The 25,167-nt window shown below is 32.3% G+C and overlaps 1 long non-coding RNA gene across 1 annotated transcript in view; it reads right to left on the bottom strand.

Moving 5' to 3' along the window:
• Positions 1-236: 236 nt before the first annotated feature.
• Positions 237-25,167, bottom strand: part of LOC146995107 (uncharacterized) — a 709,494-nt gene continuing 684,563 nt past the window's right edge. Inside the window, exon 5 of the long non-coding RNA XR_015043546.1 lies at positions 237-1,174. This is a non-coding gene — a long non-coding RNA (uncharacterized LOC146995107). The remainder of the gene's footprint in view (positions 1,175-25,167) is intronic.

Raw genomic sequence — 25,167 nt, forward strand, 5'->3', positions numbered from 1 at the left:
AAATTTTAGCTTCAGTGTTATTTTAACTTAGTATTCATTAATATCACATTTTAAAAACTTACCTGATTTCTTCTTACCACAGTTCAAAACCTAGTTTCAATCTACATAAAATTCGCAGATATTTTCTGTTCTGTTTTTAAAATTTGTATTTTTTAGTAATTTTTATAATTTTTTCTAAAAATTTTTTGAATTATAGCCTGTAAAAATTGTCCCATTCCATAAAGTAGATGTAGGCATATCTGCATATATTCTAGGCATACCTGCAAAAAATTAGAGCTTTGTATTTAAGATATACGTGAATTTACGTATTGGCACGATTTAAAATTTGACATATTTGTTATAAGAAATATAATGCCAAATGTGCTTCACGCACTTCGTTAAATATATCTGAAAGAATGAACGATGGACCATTTTTTCCGCTCGTGCATAGTGAAGAAAGGGAAAGGAAAATACGTTACTATAAATGAAGAATTTCGCCAAATGGATTATTCTTGGCGCAAACTGAAGAAGGCGCACTAAAATAAATTTTTGAATTTCGCAGCAAGTTTCTCACCAATCTTTACAAAATTTAATATTTAGGCATACTTTGAATTGTAGAATTGAAATCTGTATGTAAATAATGTAATCTGTATGTAAGTATGTAATTTCAGGAAGTGTCGGGTTTTGTGTTAAAATATAAATTTTAGAACAATGGCTATATATAAATCTAATATATATCATAAGTCGCGCTTTCGAGATATGAAATATTCAAGTTGAATTTCGTTAATCGGTCCAGTAGAACGGAAGATATAGAACTGTCCACCCCGCTTTTTTTTTTTTTTTTTTTTTTTTTTTTTTTTTTTTTTTTGTGCAGAGTGTACCTACATATTATCCCGCCGACCGGCCAAGTAGCGCAATTTTGAGCCAATTATGGATGACCACTTCCTTTAGAATTCCGCAGTAACTACTGGCGATCATTGTTTAAATTTCCACCAACGGTCGACGAGATAATACGTAAGTAACAATAGCTTTTACAGAGATGCAGAAGAGGAAGAGCACCATTATAATTTTTGCACATATAAATGTTTGAAAGAAATTTGTTACACTTTGTTTTAATAAATGAAAGAACACATTTTATTAAAAGATTTTTCTTACCTATTTTTCGAACCAAATCATATAAAATTTAATTTCTTACCTAGAAAAAAGAAAAACAGAATTAAGATACGAAAAGTAAAATTTGGAAATATGGCACATTTTCACTTACAGCTATTATGAACATAATAATTATAATATTAAAAAAATAATCTGAAGTTTACTCGATTTACTCAGCCTATATATTTGCAAGAAAAATCTGTAATACATGCCACGAGTTTTTTTTTTTTTTTTTAAAAGCCCAAAAAGGCTTGTTAATCTCGAAACACGAATTTACGTTTTCTTTTTATTCGAGTCCGTTGCCATTCGGAAAAACGAAATATATTATTCTTTCATAGTTAATCTGTCTGTTATTAACTAACAAACTAAACTATTTAAAAGGAATAGATACACTTCTTAAAAATGTATTTAATTTATCATATAAATCTTAAATATTTTTATAGTATTATATTACATATTTTTTTCACTTTTAAGTATACGGAAGATATATAACACACAAAGCTTTATTCATAGCAGACAAAAAAAAAAGTTTTGTAAGCCATCTTACTAAGAAAACTGAATACTGATATGATGAACTGAGAAAAAAATGAAAACGAATTTAGAAAAAATATTATGTCAACACTTAACGCACCACCGGTAGTTCTAAACATATGCTGCTTTTGAAATTTTTGTAATTTTGCTGTTGAATTGCATATAGCGTAAGTGCAAAGAAAATTATGCTTTATAATAAAGCTAAAAAGACAGCAACAACAACAAAAAGATTAGGAAGAGTGCAAGAGCAGATTGGTGGTTTGTGAGCTTAGCCAGAGCGCAGAAAAGCGACCGTTAAAATGTGGAATCTTTCAGAATCCATTCCCCCAAATCCTATGCTATATTACAATGACAGTCGAAAAATCTCTTTCATTTTAATCTCAGAACAAATATTCATTCCGTTTAAGAAATTATATGAAAAGTTAATAAATTATGGAAAATTACGAGAATTACATACAAATTCAGCAACGCGCTATGACTATTATGATTAAGTACGGATTTCAAAATACTCCCTTCCTTTCTTTACTCCCTTCCTTTCCCAGAGAGATAAAATTAGTCGCCATTAAAAAAAAAGGCAAATTTATCAGAGAGCAATATATTAGTCACGCCTAAAAAATTAATTTTATATCCATATTATCTGATATTACTTAGTTAGATAATTAACGTTCACTCAACATCAGTTTTCGTTCCTGTTTTAATTCAAGAAAACTCTAATTAATTAAAGTGTAATTAAATTCGTTAAATTAACTTGGATTTTTAATTTATGTAAATTTTGTTCACTTGATTCATCACAGATCGCGAAAAACGAAAAGGAAAATAAATCTTTTTTTTTCAAAACTACGTTTTGGTTCTTAATGTTCGTATCACGTGATACTCTTGAAGAACTGCTGCTCAGACTATCTAATCTGCGCGGAACGTAACATTATCTTGCTTTAATAAGTAATTTGATTTCCGCAGTTTACACTAGTTAAAAAAAAGTTTTAAGATTTAAAAGAAGAAAAAAAAAAAAAAAAAAAAAAAAAAAACCGTTTCCTTGACCAAAGCTTCCTTTGCCATTGCTATTTCTATATTTTATTTTTCCTTTAGCCCTCTCAGATTATAAGGGCAAAAAGAAAATCCCGGAAGTTTACACTAACACCCACACCAAAATAACTTTCACGTTTTCTTCCCCCCCCCCTTTACTATATTTATAACGAGATTTTCAGATTAGGAAAGAAAGACGAGACATCAGTCACTGATAAATATGTGATTTTTTTTTTTGGGGGGGGAGGGGTCACGATTGTTAGCCGACTACCATTCACAAATTCAGAGCAAAATAAAATCTTTTGACAACAATTTCGCTCATTTTCGCGAAGTTTTCTAAATTTCAGAAAAAGTTTACATCAAGGATGAATTCATGAATAATTTAACTTGTTGTCGGCAGCACGCCAAAGTCGCGAATCTGCAAAAATCGATGCCTATTCAACACACCGATTCTTATTTAAGAGTTCAGCGCCTTTGGTTTGGGGAAAAGAAATCAAGGTATAGTTTTTAAATAATAATACTGTCTGTCTCATCTCTCATATAATACGAACTTCTCTATTTTAATTTATTCAGCTTAACATCGGAAAACATTTATTTTTGCATCACAAATGAGCAAATGATTCTTCTGCGCTTTGGTATGTAATATAAAGCGTTAGAAAACATGTTCTTTTAACAGCTGTTGTGCTGCTAATGTCTATGAAACAATATGCGTTAGTAATATTTTTTATAAATCACATGTACTAGAAACATCATCAGAGATACAATTAAGAGGAAAAAAAATTGATCTGTACACCACATGACTTCCTTGTGCAGCCTATTAAATTATACACATGTTTTGCTACACTTTATTTAAACTTTTTTCCACGAATTTCAATTAGAGATGTATTTCTCATTCAATCAATTCGGTTCTCACTTCGCGACAAGGCAGAAATACATAAAAATTAAAAACATCCGCATTAAAAATTGTAAAATACCAAACGCAGTTAAAAATAGTTTTAAAAAATTAAAATTAGTGTTTGTACGCAAAAACAAGTAATTCGGCCAACGGACCAGAGGACAAAATTTTCGGTGAACAAAACTGAAAGTTCACTTTTTGTAACCCTTGGGGGAAAAGGCTCTGAAGTTGATGCATCAACTGACTTAACCCACTATCCTACAAACAGTTTCAAATGCAAACAAAAGACGGTCTAGTTAGGCCTAGTGCCACTTCTTAATTGTTGATCATTTTAAAATTCTTGCATGTAGATAACCTAAAGGCATAAAAACTTCAACCGGAACATGCGAATATCATAATTTAACCACTTCTAAAGCAAAAAAATGCACAGTTTAACATCATATAAGAATACGAAAAACGCTCAGCAACACTCTCTCAAGAACTGCTTCGATGTTTTGTGTTGAAGGACTTGTTGAAAGAAGGCCAGAGAGTTTAAGATCACTCACTAATTGATCCAGTCATCCTAGATCTAGATTTTTCAATTCATCTTTTCACATTTGATGAAGTTAAATCAGTAGTCCGACCTTATCTTGTTCGAAAATTGAGAACTGTAGCTGCCGAATCTTCATTATTTTGCAAACATTGCTCAACAATTAAAACGCGTTGTTCTTTTGTGTAGCGCTTTATTTTTAATAACTGTGAACAGTTTGCTGTCACGCTATCTTTTCTTTTGTTTGGCAATAGTTTATCGCACAAATGACCCGTGAATTTTGAAACATCCTTTATGTAATTTTAACCGCATATGCCTTGCAATAAATTCGAGAAATGAAAGGTACTAGAGATTTCTTGGTGGTCTAGGGAAAACTATCCTCAGACCAGAGAGAGCACCAGCTCTCAATTGTTTAGTTCAGCGTTAAGTTCTGAGGATTGAGAGTTCTCCGTGAGAGCTTCGCCTTTTAGATGCGCTTTGCATTACACTGTCCTTAGTAGTTTGAAGTGAACCACGGACCTCTCGAATACGCGCCGAGTGTGCTGACCATTACACCACGAAGGCATGCTAAGAAGGCGAGACAAATACTTTCTAACTGTATTTATGTAGAAAGTTCCAAAACTCTAAAATGTGTCTTTTGGTAAAATAAATTTTATCAAATTAGCATCAGTTCTGTGTGCATTCAACCTCGTACGCACGCAGCAGTACAAAATCCAATAGAAACAAATATAAGCGCTAACAGAACTTGCTTACACACAAGTTAAAAATTTTCTTCAAACAGCTTATAGATATCTCGGGTTATCGGCAAATAACAGGAATATTTAGCCACTTTGATCAGCGATGCAAAATTAATTGCAGCCTCCGGCACTTGAAAATACCCCATCTCTTTCACTTCAACCGCTGTTTCCTTTACAAACGCTTCCTTCTAACAGTTTTCATCCATCATACTTAATAAATAGAACAAAAATTTTCACTTCATTTCAAGCAGAAGCAATTTAAACCTTCATAAATCTACAGAATGACACACTGCAATCATCCAATAATACACAAAGTAACTAATACCTCTATTTAATTTCCGTTATTCCTCCCAAATAATTTTTTCGGGTATACACGTTTTAATATTAAGTTATAAAATACAAGTAGGTTTATCAAAATAAATACAATTTCGCAAGCATCGTTTTACGATTGGGTACTTCATTCGTACCTAAAATCGATTCCAATATTTGCCTATTATTTCCCTAATGTTTACTCACCCATCTACCCCCTCCCTCCCCTCGCCAATTCCTTCAAATCTCCAATAGACTTCGATGCAGACGATTCCTAAAGAATGACGCATTTAATTGACGAAACACCGACGTGTTCGTCGAACTGCAAAGAATTCGGGTTATTAAATGGGAACTTATTTCATTTTCGAAATAAGCCCTTGCGGCGCGGGGATATATTTCCGGGTGGTGCACAATATAGCGTCGATAAAAACTATATAAAATAATCAATCTTCTTTTCATACTTTGAATTTGTTTAGGCATTTTAATTATGTAAGTTGAATAAATCCATTCACTACTATGTACTATGAATATAATTCATGCATGAAAATAGGAACGATTCAAATTTTTCATTCGTGTCAATAACTTAAAAAAAGATAAATACTAATTTGCCATTTTCGATAGAATAATCTGCAAATATGTCTTAAAGATTATCACCAACCTTTGGCTATTAATATTAATCATTATATTTTCTCCCCACCCTCGTTATCTGTTATTTCCTCGTTATTTGTTACTTTGTTTGTAATTGCAAAAAATTTCGGGTATCGTATTTTAACGAAAATAATCCATTTTGGCCACTCTCTAATCCATCTGATCGATGTTTTTGCGTGACATTGGTACGTAGGACAGAATAAGGCCTTTTTCCAAAACGGATTGTGGAATAGATTTAAAATGGATTCAGAAGACATCATTTCGTGAAGTCTGTACTTACGTACATACGTATATCTCGCGTAACTCAAAAAACGAGTAGCCGTATAGCGTTGAAATTCTGTATATAGGACTGACGTAACGTCCAGTTGTGCACCTCTCGTTTTCGTTGCGATTGGCGGCAACAAACGCCGAGCGATTTTTTAACGAAGTTTTTTGTTGCAAATAAATAATTTTGAAATCGATTTACTTGTTTAAACCACTGATTTAAAATTCATAATGAAACATAATACTAACAATAATTCTTTTTTTTTTTCCGAAATGTATAATATTTGACTTACAAATAATAAAATAAATACTTAAAATATTATAATTTCGAAATACAGTAGAGCTCCAATTATTCGAATCAACTGGGACCGGACCACATTCGGATAAGTGGATTTTTTCCGAAGCAAAGGTCTACGCATAATAAATTACTGTATATTGGAGGGGGGGGGAACTATTTTTAAAGAAAAAAAGAGGTTTTTAATTAATAAAAATTAAAAGGCAACACTTTTACATACATGTTATATACCATACAGTGCGATATTTACAAGTGCTGAAAGTCATAGCTTGCTGAACCTCTCGGTCAAAATAGGTTGTTTGACTGTCTTCGACCGTTTTCGGGGAGCGCGTATTTGCTTGACAATAAGTTGCATGAGGTCACACTCGGGATGACGCTCCATCCACATCGACGCAGTTTCAAGGCCGGCAGACCCTTCACTAGCTCATGGTCCCGTGTTTGCTTCAACCTTGACAAAGGTCAGTTTCTTCCTCGACATTTTCTTCTCTCACACTTTCAATAAGTTCATCATTTAAAATTTGAAACCCGGGGTCTGACGAATCACACACCATCCATTCTCAGCACTAACTTCTGAACATCCAGGAATTTTCAAAAGAATGTTTCTTAATTCCACAACTGATACGTCATCCATATCTTATCCTGTCTCTTCCCTCTCTCTTTTTCTTAAATTCTGAAAGCGGTTCGGATAATCAGAGATTCGGATAGTCGGAATTTGGATAATTGGAAATGTACTGTACATAATATTTGATTTTTTCTGAATTTTTTACTAGTAATTCGAATAAAATTTTAAACCAGAGGTGGGTACAAGCTGGGCCGAATGCGGCCCTTGATTGCACAATCCGGCCCTTGATTGCACAATCCGGCCCGTTACGAAATCCTGTGCAACAAGAACAATTCCAAATCGAGGAAAGGTGTGGAACGTATTTATTTTAACGTATTTATAACGCATTTATTTTAATAATGCATATCTATAAATAGTAAAAAGTTTAATGACTTTTAAGTTTAAAAACTTAAAAGTCATTAAAGTTATATGTTGTAAAGTATTTTTCTCTCACCTTTTTTTTTTTTTTTTTTTTGGGGGTAATTTTGTTGTAAAACGGGAAGTACATCGAACGCATAATTAGAATGTCTAGAGTTCAAATCCTAGCGTCGGCATTGTACATTTTCTGCTGCGTCGATAAATCTAATGACTCTATAGTTTAAGACCAAAGAATAAAAAATTCATCATGACCAGAAAAATATTTTTATGGATTTCATTTTCTATACAAAATGTTGCTTTCAAACAAACGGTCTCTCTGGGATCTATCTATCCAGCATCTGATGAGACTTTCAATTGGCTACGTATGAAAGTCTACATGTTTATTTCTACAAGTTTATTTGTGTAGTTAGGTACAGCCAAAGAAAATGCGAAAATCCCAAAACATTTTCAATTCTATAAAGTTAGGAAAGAAGTACGGAATTTTCCATAGCAGACTTTTCAAACTGATGGTAACACTTATTAAGTTACTGAAATTTTACACATTTTTACGAATTCACTTTTTAGTCACTTTTTAGACTATTAATTTCGTTTTGGCATCTTGCGCTGATTCACTACAAGCGTTGTTTCACTTTTCAAATTGTTGCCACCAAATATTATCGCCCGGTATTATATTTAAAGAAATTAAATAATGAAGAATCTACATAAATGGTTGTATGTTTCTCGCACTGTGATGAAACAGTGGTACCTAAAGCCATCCAATTTTGAATATCGTAATCCTCCTGCGAATTTGGGCATCTGGAAGCCTAATTTGAAATTTGGAATTTGTTTTATGATCAATTTCATATTTTGTTTGATTAACAAACTCAAGTATTTCAAAGCCAGCAATGGCAACGTTGTACAGAAAAAACATTTTTATTTCCAGAGCGCGAGACTGTGTATCGGAAATTCTAAAGATAGGCTCATTTTAAAATTATTTTGCGATATTTCTCTTGATCTGAATTTTATGGTTTAAGTGATTAATTGAATAAATGTAAGACACAAAATTTTAATAAAATGTTCCTCTGGACGTAATTTAAAACCTGAAACCTTTCAGATTTCAATATTAATATATTTTTTTTTTTTTTTCCCTTTCCCCTGTGTAATTTCCTACATGTATATCTTCTTCCAACAGATGTTTTATTTTCTAGATTTTACTGCACTAGTTCATAGAACATTTTAATTATGTACAAAATCGCATTAAATCCTTAATTAAAATATTTAAATAATACCTAACTAAAATACATGTTGCACGCTAATTAAGAAAACACATCTAAATTTTAATATAAAATTAGAAACGTCCATTTCTGCAGAGTTTCCTACGTATGTTTTTTTCTTTCTACAGACGTTTTATTTTCTAGATTTTACTGCACTACTTCATCGAAAATTACAGTTATGTACAAATTTGCGTTAAATTCTGAATTTAAATAATTAAATAATTCTTGATTAAAAATATTATATATTGCACACTAATTTAAAAAAAATTAAATTTTAATACAAAATTAGAGACGTTCATTTCTTCATAAAATTAACTATTTTGCGCGAAAACGAACTTTCTTAAAGACAAAGATTAAAATGCAAGAGAAAAACTAACTTCAAAATTTAGTTCTTTTTTTAATCACGCTGAAAAAAATATTTAAAACTAAACGAAAAATCTAATTGAAAACAAGTCAGTGTTCTCTTAAAAGCGTACGTGTTTTTACGCGAATTCAATCACGTGACAAAATGTTCTTTTTTTAAAAAATAATGAGATGAAAAGCCAGAAGCTTAAAGACCACGATTCCTCGAAATAAAGCCGCAGACAGATCTAAACTATCGCCACCTGGTGCTTATAAACGAAATTGCCTGAGGAAAAGAGAAGACAACAAATATAAATAAAACCCCAACAGTACATTTTTATTTACGATTGCTTTTTATAACTGTCATCACTAAACTTTGAAGACCTTCCCTCCCCCACCCCAAAAAAAAAGACTGCCTCTTTTAATCTATTGGCGAAATCATAAATTACAAATGGGAGGGGTGGTGAAGTAAGGGACACCGGTCACATAAAATAATCAACCGCGCAATCCTTTTGATCGCTTGACGAACTTTACCGGAGCAAACACTCCATTCAACCTGCTTTTCTCGTAACTCTTTTCGGCATAAATCAAAGCGGTTGTAGTTAGTTAGCCGAGTTCCATCGCTTTAACTCCAGCTTAGGAAGGAGGAGAGGGAAGGGCGGCGGTGATAAATAATGGAACGTCTAAACATGAAAAGCAGACGATTGGGAGCTTAATGATCACCGTAAGTGAGTTGTAGCAAAAGGGCAGAAGAAAGGGAAAAGAGTTAAGGAAAGAAAAATTTCAAATCGAGGGCAACGAAAAGAATTTCGTACGGGCATTTATGAAGAAATGAATGAATTCACTTTGGAGTAAAGATACATTTTTCTGCTTATCCACTAGGAAGCATTTCTTTGAAATTGTTAGAGTCAATCTTACATCTTTTCCTTCCTTGAATGCCCGCTAATGACATAAAGAAGGGTAAAATAGTTAAAAATTTTTATTTCAATGTAATTACATACTACAAGCTACAAGCAGGTTTTTTTTGGGGGGGTTGCATTAAGTACCAGTAATAAAATATTGCACACCAGTACTCTCAAACATTCCGCGGGTTGCATGTGACTCGGAAATGCATTTAAGTTATGTATTTGTTATAAACACGGTGTTCTGCCGCCCTACCGAGATAGCGGTTAGCGACGATGACTGCAATACAGAAAGGCCCGGGCTCGAATCCCGGAGATGGCATGATGAAGATGGAGATGCATCCCGGAGACGGCAAGATGTTTGTAAATGTATAGTGTCTGTTTAGCAGTAGGCAATCTAAATATGCGGCAAGCCGAAAGTCATCTCAAGAGGTTGATGGTATGGATGCGAAACCACCGGACCCGTCACCCCGGGGTACACTCCCTAAAATTGGAGGCGAATCCGAGCTAAAGTCGGTCTATCACCTACCTATATGATTATAATATCCTACCTAAATTAGAAATCCTTGAGAATTAGACTATTGAAGAACTGTATAGCGACTATTCACTAGTTCTTAAAAGCAAGATATCCAAAGAAAGGTTAAATTTACCCTTTATTCCAAATCAAAATAAGTTAATAGATGGCCCACTCTCGGGCTTACAATAAACCTCCACTTGTGCTTTAACTCGAGATAGAAAACAAGAAACCAATCTAATACTAATTAAAATAAACCATCCCAAGCCGCACAGAATTAACTAACAGAGTTGGCTCTTATTTAAGATCACCAGCGCATACTAGCAGGCACGTTAACAATATGGCCGAATAACAATTAAGACCCATTCAGTTTATCTGAGCTAACGGAGTCAGTTCCATATGTCGACTAGCTCAGCTATATGCAGTTCAGATTTTTCAACTTGTTGCCCTATGGGGGGAAAACTGGTTTTGGAGATGGGTCGGCTACGTCAGTTGGCTCCGTTAGCTCAGATAACCCCAGTGTGAAAGGCCTTTTAGACTAGCAGCAACAACGTGGCCGGCCGGAGGGCAGAACACGCTAGTCTAGTGAAGTGACCTAGACTTCAGCTTAAATAATGGTTTCTACCTTATTTACATAATGCTAAAAACAGAGCCTTTAAAATTTCGCGCATAATTATCGTTTGTGAGAAGCAAACTGCAACTCAGCGCTTCTCAAACAACGCGCTAAGAAAGAGCGACGGATAAATAAAATATATGTCTTCCATGACATGTAAGCAACGTATTCATGAGAGATAAAATTTGAATTGTAATTTTTAACGTTGTTTTAAATATATTCTAGTGTTCGTCTACGTGTGGCCTTTTACTGTGGTTACGGTGTTTTTCATTGAATGCTGATTCAACATCAAAGGAGGTACAGTCATCCCGGGAAGAAAAGGTAGGCTGAATTTTGATATTCCTATTGAAATAAAAACCTTTAAAGAAAATAAAAAATTATTAAGTTATTTTTTTAACACATAAAACGCAATCCTGAAAACACATTCTCGAAAGGAGACGTACGTGCAAAATGAGAAAGGCTTATTCAAAAATAAAAATAACTATTAGAAAAATTAAAATAAACCCTATATGGTACTCAAGGCTTTTGCCGACACCAAGAGCATTAGCATTTGACGCCTTGCCACGATGAATGTTGGGGGCTTATACTGACCTTTCTCAGACAAGTGAGACTGGTAACAACAACAAATACGGTGCTCTCAAGTTTACAAGATTTTAATTATTTGAAGACCGAGTTTACATTATTTTCATTAATATTGTTGCGTTATTTTTCCGACACCAGTTGTTACGTTATTTTCTTCCTTCACGTTCGTACGTACGGTTCTTGTGGATTTGGAATGAATAGCTGGAACAATCAGCGACACAGGCTTCACACTGTCAGGCAATAACGGTGGAGACAGCTTCACCACAAAGCACCAGAGTACAGCTCCCGATTCTGCTCAGTCGTTCTCGGAACTACACGTACTCTCGAGACTCTCCACGCTACAACTCGCGATGCACTCCACGACAGACAGAGCACAGCTCCCGGCTCTTCGGTTCAGTCGTTCCCGGAACTTAACAGACTCTCTGGACGATGCACTAACCGCGATACACTACCAGACTCTTACGGTGCACTCGACGACCCACTCGGCACTCGCTGCCCGGCTGTCAACTCGATCGACTCCGCAGGAATTGACTCGCTAGACGAGACAACAACTCGATACTAACAATCTCGCACTCTATGCGAGACACTCTCGCCCTCTCGACAAGGCAAACTCTCCGACTGCGGACCAGCAGGGTTTATATAGTTGTCGGCTCACTTTCGAGAACATTCTGGGCTAAACCGGTAAGAATTCGTTCCAAAAGGTTCTCCATCCGCCCATTTTGTCGTCAAACACCGCCAAACGGGCGATTTTTCGCCAAATGTGGCAACACTGCCTTCCCTTGCCATTTTATGGCAACCCTAAACCTGCTTTGCGGGGAAGCTATCTCACCGCGCCTGTACATTCTTTACACTAATATTGAAAACAAGCGTTAATGGCACACCAGACTACCTATAAATGGAGCTCATTAATTTACATTGCGATATAAATCATATTCGAAGATTAATTTTATTCAATATTCAGTTTTAACAAGATTTGAAAATACAGATTTGATTAACTTATATTGGTACTTCTTAAAAGATAAATACGCTCAGTTACGAATTGTAGCATTTAGAATAATCGCTTTTTTGGGGAATGCGTGAACAGCTTTTTCTCACATTTGAAAATTAATAACAACTCGTTTGATGAGCATATAGAGTCCGTGATAAAGATAAAATTTTCTTCAATTCTTCTTTAAAATATTTGGTAAACGAAATTTAAAATTCAATTAAAGTACACTTTTCGGTACTGTGATCGTGCTTTCGGTCCGCAGGCAATCTGTGTTAGGGACCACTGTTGAATAAATACTATGTAAAAAATAAAAATATATGTGAATTCGTATTTTTTTGCTCAAAACGGGGAATTTGTCCAGAAGGGCTATTAATTTCGTTTTGGCATTTTACGTCGTCCACTATAAAGAGGAGTTTCACTTCTCAAATTGTTGCCACCAAATATTATAGCACTGTATTATATTTAAAGAAATTAAATAATGAAGAATCAGCATAAATGTATGTACGTTTCTCGCACCGTGATAAAACGACGCTACCTAGAGATCCAATTTTGAATAACGTAATCCTCCACCGAATATGGGCATCTGGAAGCCCTAATTTGGAATATGGAATTTGTTTTATTATCTTTTTCATGTTTTGTCAGACATTAAAAGAATTTTTGATTAACAAACTCAATGATTTCAAAGCGAGCAATGGCAATACTATACGGGGAGAAAAAAAAAAAAAAAAAAATCTGAAAGCTTTTAGATTTTACATTACCAAACGCCTTTTTTTTTAACGTTACCTTTACTTATTAAATGTTCTTTGCATTTAAACCATAAAATTCAATTCAACAGCAATACCGCAAAATAATTTTAAAATGAGAATACCTTTAGAATTTCCTATACACAGCCTCGCGCGTCGCTTTGAAATCATTGAGTTTGTTCATCAAAAATTCGTTGAAGTGTTACTAAATATGAAATCGATAATAAAGGAAATTTCAAATTCCAAATTAGAGCTTCCAGATGCCCATATTCTGTGGAAGATTACGTGTTATTCAAAATTTGATGGCTCTACGTACCGTTGTTTTATCACAATGCGAGAAGCATACATACATTCATGTACTTATTTATTTAATTTCATTTAAAATAATATAGGGCTCTAATATTTGGTGGCAACAATTTGAAAAGTGAACCGACATTTAAAGTTTTCAACGCAAAATGCCAAAACGAAATTAACAGCCCTTCTGGACTAAAAAAATTATCTCCAGTGAGCGATATTATGTATCGGAAATTCTAAAGATATGCTCTTTTTAAATATTTTGTGATTATGCTGTTGAACTGAATGTTATGATTTAAATGCGAAGAACCTGCTATTTAATAAATAAAGGTAACACACAAAACGTTAAATAAACGCCACTTTGGGCGTAATTTAAAATCTGAAAGCTTTCACATTCCTCCTCCCCCACCCATTTTAAGGCACATTCTTTTCCCATACATCTTACATGACTCTAAAACTGAATGCGGTTTAGAATCGCAGGATGTTCTAAATAACTAATATTTGTGAACTGATTAGTCCTCCCCCGAAAATTCTAATTAAGTAAATATATCACTACTATTATTAGTTAATCGAAATCAACTGCTAAATATATTTGCTAGACGCATTTTAATTTTTTTTTTTTTTTGTAAACTTTCTTTACTTAAGAGTCTAAGGTCCCTCCAGCGATAGCATTTAATTTTTTTTTTTTTTTTAAACTTTCTTTACTTAAGAGTCAAAGGTTCCTCCAGCGATAGCAAGACTGAAATAACATATCTAAGAATGAAAAACATAACGTACTTGTCCTGTTTCCTTAATTACTTTTTAAACTTGCTATTCATACAGGAAACGGTTAGTTGTAATTGCAACTGCAATTAGAATTACTGCCCCGCGCCAGTGTTGGGTGCACTCAGTGTGAGAGAAAAATATGAGACCATAATGGGGGGGGGGAATGGAAAGATGTTCCTTTCTCCACTCAACGCTTCATGTTATTTTAATCTTTTTCCTTTAAACAAATTTACTAGCAGTAAATAAATTTAGTTTTTAGTGTTTTATAGCCCGTTTCACTTAATTTTTACACCTTCCAACATTTGTGATCATACAATTATATTATGGCAAATTTCATATACTCTTTATATTTTGCAGCTTAAAAGCAATTTACTAATGTCAGGAAAATTAGGTACATAAGCTGATGGCGTAATTTTGCAACATTAGGAAAGTTCTCGTAAGTCCTCCCACACGGTACAGTGATTAAGGCAATAAGGCGTCGACATTTCTCAGACGTTTTAAAATTTTGTACCATATAAATAAGAATAAAAAATATATGCACTATCAATATATAATTTTGGTCCAAATCCAGAGGGAAAAGGAATGAAGAAAAAAAATGGTGCGAACATATAAGTGGGAACTTTTTTGCGCTTATAGGGAGGGACTCTAAAAGTCTTAACCCGGCCTTACATTCGGGTATTATTTTAAGTTATTTAAAATTACAGATGTATGGTCACTTGGACAAGGACTATACATTTTAACTACTACGAACACTTTTATAAGATCCAAAAACAACGTTTTAAAAACTAAAACTAAAAGAACAGAAAAGAAACCTTCATCAACTATTTGACACTTATACAAAGCTGTAAAGTAAAAGCAACCCAGACACAGTATCCATCAACACATATACAAGTTCTTCATGCTTGTCATCTCTCTCAACAAAAGCAAACAAAACTCGTAGTATAAGACCGAAATGGCATTTAAAGTAATATTTAAAACCTTATTGCCCAAGAGAATAAACCTAAAACAACATTTGGAAAACCAAACCATTTTTTACCTGGGAACCTTTTATCTCGTTTTCACAGAAGAAAGCCCGACTAAAAAGAATACAGAAAAAGAGGGGGGGAAAGGTAGAAAAAATCAGCATTTAGCAGGGATCTTCCCTAAAAGAAAACGTTTACTTCGTAAAGCAGGCAAAGAAAAAAAAAAGTGCCTAGAAAAAAAGGAGAAAAAAAAAAAAAAAAAAACTAAGCAGCTAAACCATCATCCTTTTTATTCTAGCCAGCAAAGTGAGTAGCGCGTGGCAAGAGAGAAAGGCTGTTCGAAGGACAGCGAATTAAAGTAAAAGGCTGCTGCCATACGCTAAAATACAAAAATAAAGCCAGCTTAAGGATTTCTTAAAGCCTAGAGAAGAGAAGAAAGAAGGGCGGTGAAAATGGGCGATTTTTTTCCCTCGCCCACGGAATTCTCACGGGATCCAGTTTTTGGAGTTTCGAGCCTTCCGGCACTTCCGGTCATTTCGTATAGGGAAAGGAGAGAAGAAAGGGGAGAGACACTCAAGACACTTCTATAACCCTTTATGCCACTGTGAAACACTTTTTTTAGTTTTACTTGTACGGAAATATTTGAATATTAACTGTTTAAAACCAAGCAAATCCAAGAAAATAGTCTATGGCTTTCATTGCTAGCGTAGTCAAAGCATAATTTTAAAACTTTAAATTTACTGTAAAGATACAGTAATTAAGATATGAAATTATATGCAAATTGTAGTATCTCTCGTAACATGAGAGACATTAGAATTCGAAACATCACCGGAAAAATAGCATTACAGGAAAGTCCACTTAACATTGAGATAAATGGGTATTTCGCCAAATTCGCGAGATAACACATAGCTGGCGATGGATTTGGCGACTAATTGTTGTCGCCAAATTTGGCGAGAAATCGTTACAAGTCGTCAGGCTAGGCGAATTTTGGTCCAATTTCTGTGTAACTATAATGGTTCGATCCTTATGTAATTGTAACTGTATCCTATATTACTGTCACTGTGTATGCCTTCCAGTAATTTCGAGAAATTCGAAGATAATGGAAATTTCTCGGCAGACGGTGGAAAACTATATAAGACCGGTGAGAACATAAACGTCCACTTTCAGCCCAGAATATTTGAGTTCAGTTTATTGACAGATCACCGGGCCAACTCGTTTTGTCTTGAATTCAACAGAGTTTTTAGTTTGAAGAGTTAATTCCTGATTGTACTGAGTCATACTGAGAAGTCCTTTTGTGTGAAAAGTTTCAGAACTGAGAAATGTTTTCGTAAAAATAAATTTCATCAAGCTTTCATCGTTCTTTGTGTATTCAATCCATTACGAACCTGTAAGCATATAACAATATTATAAAAATGACTAAACTACTTTGCATACCCCTTTTAGCAGAAATTGAGAATTGGTGCAGTTCAAGAAATGAATGATAATAATTTACTTCGTTCACTAGTGTGTAATAATATTTGTTAAACATATCACAGTCTGATTTTTACTTGCAACAAAATAAAGTCAAAGTCAAGTGATTAGGAAAGTGACGCCTGTTAAACTACCACTACTAGGATATGTACATATCCTTGTTTAACAAGGCCTCACTTCCCTAATCGCTTGTTTACCGGTTGAAGATAATAAAACTACCCCTTCTTATTTTAGATGATTCACTTTCATAAGGTTGGATACATTGGCCATTGTCTTGGGAAGCGTGATGCTACATTTCTAAAAACGTGAAATGTGCTTAATATATGAAATATGCATAGAATTATATAAAATTTTGAAAAGTTTCAAGTATTCTTTAAGTAGGTCCTTGAGTATTGTAGTCTCTGTTCTGTATGTAATATAGATTATTCAGCTTTTCTTATAGTTTGTATTGTGTAACTGTAGTATTATGTGAAATTTATGGATGCTGTCCTTCGAATATGGAACTTAAAATAGTTTTGTGCAGTATAAAATGTCATTAATTCGTTGTAATAGTTTGCGTATGAAAAATATAAACTTCTATTTTCGGGAAAAAGTACCAGAAATGTGTAAAATCACGTAGTACATTTGATTGGTCTTCAAGTTCGACTGAATTGATATAACTTCGGGTATAACTTTACATAAGAATATCTAAAATGTTCAATGGGAATTCAAATTTTGAAAATAGTTTTCTATTTTTGATACTGTTTCATTGCACTAAGTCTTCTAGCTCTTATGAAATATTATTGTTATTCACAGATTTTCATGAAAGATGAAAAATATTTGATTTTTTCCTTGAAATTTTTAGTGTCATTCAGTAAGCACCTGCAATTAAACTCGTATGGCACTCTCTAGTTAATGTGAAATGATATATATTCTTTGAAAAATATTGGGCTATGTTATTAGAATCTACGAAATAGTGAAATGTTTGGTATGAAACGATAAAAATTTTGCATGAAGTTCGGTATATGTTCACTCTCATTATTGAAGATCTCTTCCTAAATTCTGAAATAGTGATGTTTTCTCTCTTATTATTTTCAAAATTTAGTAGTTCATGAATTAAATAACTGTATAGATGTACTAAACCTTATGGAAAATTCAAATATTTTATGACTTGATTGGTTTTACTTAAATGTTTTAGAAGTAAATGAGCGGTATGTTAGGCAGTTTCTTTCAGAAATATATCCGTATTTGAAAACTCTGTAGATAATTTGCCTTACTGAAATTGTTCTAAATTTTTAAAAATATATGGGTGATATGTTATCATCTAGAGTGTCTTTTCTCTTTGCAAATAGTATATAGAGTTATAATAGGAATTGAATCTTCTTTCTATAGCAGAATTTATTAGTATCTCTAGAAGAGGATTTAGAAAAAAAATATTCATATTTTTGTAAAAAAATAATATAGTATCTGGTTGTCGTTATGGTAGAAAGTGTTATTCAAAAGTTTCAGAGTGGTAAAGTATGATTGTGAAATGACATTTTCTGAAAATAATCAATGTATTTCTCAATATTAGAAATTAAAATAGTCAAAACTAGAAGTCTTTTACGCAATGTGAGCATGAAAGCCATTGAAAAATCTGCTGCAGTCGTATAAAATTTAACTCGAAGATGAAAATTGTTGCTTGCATGATTAAACAATATCAAAATTTGGTTTGAAACTAAATCACTGAGTGCTACATACAGATGTGATCGTGATTGTTTCAAGTTCTTTGAGTAGAAGATATCCTATTTTTTAAGTAAAATTATTTTCCTTTTCCGATGAAAGTAATCTTTGGAAAAGTGATATATTTTCAGATTTTTGTCTGTTAGAAGAAATGCGCATGCCTACATAAAAATAAAATAGGAGTATGACTGAATTTTCTCGTTACTACAAAAGGGTAGATTTAGAAAATAAAGGAACATTTCTAATAACGTTGGTTCGTTACCTTACTCTTACTTCTTAAAAGTTGATAAGTTATAAGAAAAGTCTTTTTAATCGCATACAGATTATAGGAAATGATTTGTTACTCAGGTTTTATTTTAATGCATTACAATATTTTACATTTCGTTTAAAGTATTGGTAAGATTTTAATGTTCCTAATGAGTAGGATTTTCTTAACGTGTATGTGGATATTTAATTACATTTTCCTCAACAACGCTTGGGAGTAATTTAATAATATGTCGCATAAATATGCTTTTCTTTTAAAAATCCTAATTGAAAGTTAATTAAAATTATTTAGTATTAAATGTATGTAAAATGCTAATTGTACTACAGAATGATTCATGACTTTTTTGTGTATATTCACAAGGGTAGATAAAGTGAACTTCAGGTTTTTCTCACTGATAGTAAATCTGGAGCCGATAAAATCTGTTATAGACTTAGTTATGACCTTAGGTAAATATAGGTAAATATATTGCTTTCTATCAACACATTTTCTAAACATTTGTTGGGAATTCTGAATAAATAACTTAAATTCGGTAAAGGTTATATCCTCATTTAGGTAAAACCTTAAATATTCTACAGTGAAAAATGCTTATTTCATATTTAGTTCTTAATATTAAGAAAATAGTTCTAAAATAGTTATTCTCTAGTGTGGTAATACTACAGGAAAAGTTAAATGATTTATATGGTGTTTGGAGTTTTTTTTCTCTCAGAAAGAGGTAATATTTAGCAAATTACAGTTCTCAAAAATGGATAGAAAGTTCCTACAATGCAAACATATATGTACAATTATAAGAAAACATAACACTTATTTGGGTGTAATTTTGAATTGAAAAGGGGTTATTCCTCATCAAATGTGCATTAGTAAGGCATGTTTAACTGCTATGATACGTATTGTGAGAAGAAAGTTCTGTATTTGTGATGAAGAAGGTTAAAATATTCGAAATTATAGTGGAGATTTGGGTAAAATGTCTCTTACTCTTTCTCTCTTTGGTTCCTTCTGTAAATATAGGTGTATTGGTAATGATATATGTTGTGTAAAGGAATGGTAGTGTTTTACAGTATTTCATTCATAAGAAAATAAATTGGTAAATAAATTAATGCAAACTGACATTTGCGAAAAGAACATTTTAGTCTAAGAAATTAAAAAAAAAACAGACTACATATGATATTGTCTAGGGAAATTAAGTTGGAACTGGACTAAGTTATAAAAAAAATGTGTTAACACTATGTGTACTATGTGTTAGAAATAAATGTATACCAATAAAACAAACTTTCAAGAGATGAAATCGTAGCCAATGGGTAAAATTCATGAAGGCAGAAATATCCATACTTAGTGTAGGAAAAGGTAATAAAAGGAAAATTTGCATAGTCGAAACATTTAAAGTGAAGTAGAATGCATTCAATTAGTACAAATTACTGAATTAAGAGGTACTGAGCGTTCAAAATAATAAGAAAGAATTTTGTATGAGTACATGAAAGAATGAATATGGGTCTAAAATTATGGATGAAAGTTGAGATTTCATTCTAAATATTCGGAATCTATCAAACTAGCTTAATGATAATCAAGATTCAAAACTGAACATTGGTAACACTGAAGAGCTTAAAAACATATATTCAGATATAAAGGGTATTCAGAATTAAAAGGAAATGCCGGAATACGCAGGAAATTTTAAAGTTTGAAAATGCGAATGAAGTTAATAATGAAGTAAAGTAGTAGGATAAGTCATGGTAAGAGTACTACAGAATGATAAATTGTAGAATTGGCAAATTAAAATAGTACTATAAAATATGGATTAAGTAAGGGCTATTCAACGAATTGGATATGAATAACAGTTAAAGGTTGTAAAATAATATGCTTAATTGAAATCTATCTCTGTGTTTGAGAAATTTAAGCGTGTTAATTTAGCTGAAATAGTAAAATCACAAGCGCAATTACAATCAAAAATTATAAAACAGAATTAAATTTTAGAGTATGTTGGAAACTAGAAAGAAACCCAGTGTCAGAAAAGTATGAAAATTACATCTGAAATTAAGTAAAGTTCATGCGTATGGTAGGAAAATGTAATAAACAAGTTCAAAATTAGAGTACTTTAAAAATTACGAAGGTATAAAATGTAGGAAACATGTTAAAAATAATATCTAAAATTGAGTAAAGCTCATATACATGGCAAGAAAATAGAGGAATTAAGCTAAAATTAAGAGCCTGTTCGAAATTAGCAGTGTTAAAACGTATGAAAGTCGTTACAAATTAAATGAAAGTCATGTGAAAGTATAAAAAATTAGTTAAAATTCTTAGTATGTTGGAAACTAAAAACAATAAAAAACAGAAAAGGAGTTAAAATTTACATCTAGAATTAAATAAGTTAGGTATATGGTAGGAAATTGTAATAAACAAGTTTAAAATTAAAGTAAAATGTTTAAAATTAAAGTTTAAAATTCAAAATTTACGAAGGTTTAAAATGTACGAAACAAGTTAAAAACTACATCTAAAATGAAATAAAGCTCATATATATGGTCAGAAAATATAGGAATTAAACTAAAATGTAAAGTATATTTGAAATTACGAAGTTTAAAACGTATGAAAGTAGCTATAAATTAAATGAAAGTCATGTACATAGTGTAAAAATATAGCAAATTAGTATGTTGGAAACTAAAAACGTTAAAATATAGAAAAGAAGTTAAAATTTACACCTAAAATTAAATAAAAGTCAGGTATATCATGTGAAAATATAGCAATTATGTTAAAATTTGGACTATATATTGGAAATTATGAAGGTTAAAATGTATGAGAGAAATGAAGTAAAAGTCATGTACGTAGTGTGAAAATATAGCAAATTAGTTAAAACTCAGAGTATGTTGGAAACTAAAAACAATAAAAAACAGAAAAGGAGTTAAAATTTACATCTAGAATTAAATAAGTTAAGTATATGTTAGGAAATTGTAATAAACAAGTTTAAAATTAAAGTATATTAAATAGTGTGAAGGTTAAAATGTACAGAACAAGCTAGAAATGTTACGTCTAAAATTAAATACAAGTCATTTATATGATTAGAAAATGTATGAAATAAGTTAAAATACAGAATATGTTGAAGATCGCTAACTTTGAAAAGAACGAAAAAGTTAAAAATTACATCTAACATTGAATAATATAATACACGAAAATGCGTGTTTTAGTAATTACACTCATAAAATATAACGAATAAGTTAAAAGTATTGCCTAACAAGTCTGAAAAAACTCTGGGTAAAATGAATTTAGGAATAAGAATGAGTAATGCAATGAAGATTACGGAAAGTATATGTGATATTATGAACAGAAGATTTAAGAAATAAGGTAAAATTCTGAGTGTATAGGATCATTCAATCATTAAATTCGAAAATAATCCTCGTTCAGGGTAACTAGGAGATAATCATCATATACGTAGTAAAACAGTTGGAATACGAAGAAAAACACAAAGGCTAAAAATTTATTAACGAAGGGAAATCACCTCCGAAAAATCAGTAAAATATAATCTCTTATTAAATTGTGATGACATGTAGCAATTTTGCAGATATTCAGTCATAGGATAAATACAAGTAAGGAAATAATTATTTTCCAAAGACTGTGAAGGAAACATTTTATTTTATATCTGTTTCTAGAAAATAACTGTATCAGTCACTTAAAACACCTACTTGATATACGTTTTTAAGAACTCAATATAAATAAGCAAGTTTACAAATTATCATATAACTACTAAATGCCTAAATCACCAAATTAAAAAAGAAAATAATCTAAGCACACGTCCTTTTTCTGTGACGTAGCAATAACTCTACTCGCATCCACTTCCTGATAAGGCTTCCTGTCCCCATTTTCAGATAAGCATCCCTTCCACGGCTGAGCCTTCCTTCTCTGGAGCTCCCTCAACTCCGGCTCCCTGTGCTCCCTGGCTCAGAACTCTCATTTTCCCTTACTCACCATAGACGTTATAAGCCTTAATAACAATGGACTTAATGTCCTAGCATGTTATCTTTTAATAAAGTGTTGCTTAATCATGTGTCACTCCTAATTAAGAGCTGGAGTACTGAAAACTACAAAGGCTGTTCACACATTTTTAGACGATGCTGTCTTGCTACATAAAAAAAAAAAAAAAAAAAAGTCTACTTTTAAATTTTTTTTAATTGCAGCTTTATTTCCGCTTTTTATTTCAGAAAGCATAAATTATCGTCTGCTACTTGACAGTTTTGTTTTCATGCAAAATGATGCTTTCAAAGAAGCAATGGATGGAACTCTATGCTTGTGCTCTTTCCGAAGAAAATTATTCGTGTATAATTATTACAAAACGCTGTGAAAGACATAGTTTTTGATACCTAAAGCTAAGATAGGTAACATTACTAATTCAGAAGTCAAACAACAAAAATTAGCGTTTTTGTAAATAAAACGCTGATTTTTGTTGTTTGACTTCTGAATCAGTATTTATTCGGCGTGTTATTGTGTCTTAATTATAGGTAACATTGTCAATAAGAAAGGGGGGGGCTGAAAAGTCAAAGTGGACGTAACTAGGGTGGGGCAAGGGGGACATCTGTCCCCGGGCGCAGCATTCAGGGGGCGCCAAATTGATGTTACGAAATTTTAGAATGAAATGTTTTCCGTTCTTGGCACAGAGAAAGGGGCGCAAAATCTTTAGTTGTCCCCGGGCGCCAAAAACCCTAGCTACGCCGCTGATAACAATATGCATATGGGTAGCGTGAAATAAGGTAATTCATATGAATTTCAATAGGATATATTATGAATGTTTGCACGTGTATAACAATAAAGCAATAAAATTTCTCTTTTCCTTTGTTCTGCGTATTTTGCCAACTTGAAATATGGACAAAGCAAACTTAATCCATATATATCATATATGTTGCAGCTGCATTCAAGATTTCTCATGTAGTTCCTAGCTTTCCGAATTCAGAATTGGTATACGATTCACGCAAACAACAGCCATTCGTGTTATATCTTCTGCATCTTTAGAAGGACACAGGAGATCGTCTGCAAAGATAGCTTATTTTTGTTTGTGATGTTATAAAGGAAGCAGATGGTGGATGCAAGGTTACGAATAGAACAAATTCGAAACTGAAGGTCGTTTATCAAAGGAAAAATGACTTCTACGGGAACAATGTAATTGATTGATGCATGTAATTAATATATACATCGCTATTAATATACACATCAATATTATCATCAAAACATTTGAAAGATTACGTAATTTTAATTTCATAATTTAAACACAACATTTTTATATAAAATAAAGTTAACAGACATCCGTTAAAGAAGGGGAAACGATTTTTCTTTGATAACTATTGTTAAAAAAAAAAAGCATTCAAAAACAATTTAAAGTCACCAGTCCACTAAAATAATATTGAAATTAGGATAGTAATAATAATAATTTTAAAAAATAAACAATGTACGTTTATTAAGGTTGTAGCTCCTTAGGGTTATCAAAAATGTAGCAAAGCTTTAAGCCTAACACAGTTGTACCAAGTATAATCAAAAGGGATTTGAAATGAATAAAATTTAGCATTCTACATAAGCAAAAACAAAGAATAGAAGAACTTTGTAATGCTATACAACCCTCGCGAAACCATTAAAAAAAAAGCGACCAAAGAAAATGCAAAGAATTAAATTAAAAACCTTGCTCATGATTATTGAGAAAGCTTCCAAAAATAACTAGGTGACTATTTTATTAGGCAATCAAATGGACACATGAATATTACTGATATGCAATCCTAGCTTAAACTATCGTATTTAGTCAAAAATAACACCTTCTTGAATATAAGAACCCTCATGTTTTAGGATAAATTTTAGAAACTAAAAATGCAGACAAATACTTGAAAAGAATACAGTTCTGGTTAAAATTAATTCTGATTATTGATAAGCACTCTAATTAAATACAATATTTCCCTTTGGAACCGAAAGAAAATTAGGAACAGTTAGTTATACACATATGTAGAATACATTAGGTATTTTTCAAAGGCAAAAAACATGAAAAATCAGTAATGCTGTCGCCGATATTCAATCTCCGGAACTCCCGACTGATAGCCGAACATGCTTCCAATTGCATCATGAAGGCACGAGGTGCGGAAGAACAATAATTTCTCACATATTGCTATCTGTATTTAGACGTACGAGTTACCGTTGTAATGGATGGAGACTTAAACTGAAATCACTCAGTTAGACATGGCTATTATAATTAGCTGTAATTATTCATTTTATATATGTAATTACCTGTGTGGTTTATTTAATATTTAAACAGGGTAACTGTACTACAATATAATAGGATAACTGAATTTTTTCTTCCCATCTGCAGTTTCAATTATCAAAGTATTCAACTGCAAGAACCTATCAGATTTTAGAAATCAAAATATAGAAAAAATTCTTATATTTAAACAATGCAATATATATATATATATATTTTTT

This window comes from Stegodyphus dumicola, chromosome 10, assembly GCF_044657685.1.
Source record: "Stegodyphus dumicola isolate Sdum_Otavi_A_Nest chromosome 10, ASM4465768v1".
Taxonomy (NCBI): domain Eukaryota; kingdom Metazoa; phylum Arthropoda; class Arachnida; order Araneae; family Eresidae; genus Stegodyphus; species Stegodyphus dumicola.